This window comes from Bison bison, unplaced genomic scaffold (genome assembly GCF_000754665.1).
Source record: "Bison bison bison isolate TAMUID 2011002044 unplaced genomic scaffold, Bison_UMD1.0 scf7180017864177, whole genome shotgun sequence".
Taxonomy (NCBI): Eukaryota; Metazoa; Chordata; class Mammalia; order Artiodactyla; family Bovidae; genus Bison; species Bison bison.
In genome coordinates, this window is record NW_011494749.1 from 1,602,733 (window position 1) to 1,603,675 (window position 943).

Below are 943 nucleotides of genomic sequence, written 5' to 3' on the forward strand. Positions count from 1 at the left end.
ACAGCTCCAAGAGTTGGCAGTGGTGAGAATGTCCCCGGGGTCATCCCTCAAACACTAAGATGAGAACCAACCCCTCCTGGGGAGAGAAACCACAGTGCCTGCGAGACTGGAAAAGGAAAAGGCAGCTCGTGCTTCGAGCGTCACCCTCAGTCATCACGCATCACATCCTCTGCTGAGCTGAGCCCAGCCTGCGACGACCAGACATCTGGAGCGTCATGGTCATTTTAGGGAAACCTCACTCTGCCTGGATGGCAGGGGGCACTCAGCTCACTTGGAGCCACTCTGTCCTGCAAGCAGCTGGCCGTTTGACCTGCTGTCAGCCACCCAGCTGTCTCCCGGCCGCAGGCTCCAGGCACCACAGGGAGGCCACACTCCCACTGGCTTTCATGCTGCTGTGACCCTGTGCCCTGAAGCCTGTCCCTGCAAACAAAGGCAGGGAAGCAGCAGACTCACATCTGCTCGGGGAGCAAACAGGGCATTAAGGTTTTCCTGTCCCCGCAGCTGTGTACACAGAGTGGCAGAGTGGCCCACCTGTGACGCCAGCAGGGCCTGTACCAGGGCAGACAGCAGAAACAGACAGGTCTCCTGGGGTCTAGGCACAGGTGCTCACAGAAACGGCTGGGTTGCCAGGGTGGCGGAGGCAGGGCTTCCACACAGACTCACCTGCAAACACAGCTCTCTCACTTCACCCTTACAGGCCACACAGACCCCACCTGCTTAAAATTAACCTGGATGAATGAGAGTCCTAGAAGGAGCAACCTGGCTGCAGCAGCTGGTTTGGCTATGAAGGAACAGGGCAGGACATGATGGCTGGTCACCATGATACACACGCTCAGCTCACGTTTTACCTGCTCTCACTGGGCTGCCTGCGACTAAGCAGAACCAAGAGAACGCCAGCCTCTTTCCAACAACAAAGCACGGATGATATAAAGAGTCCATAGGC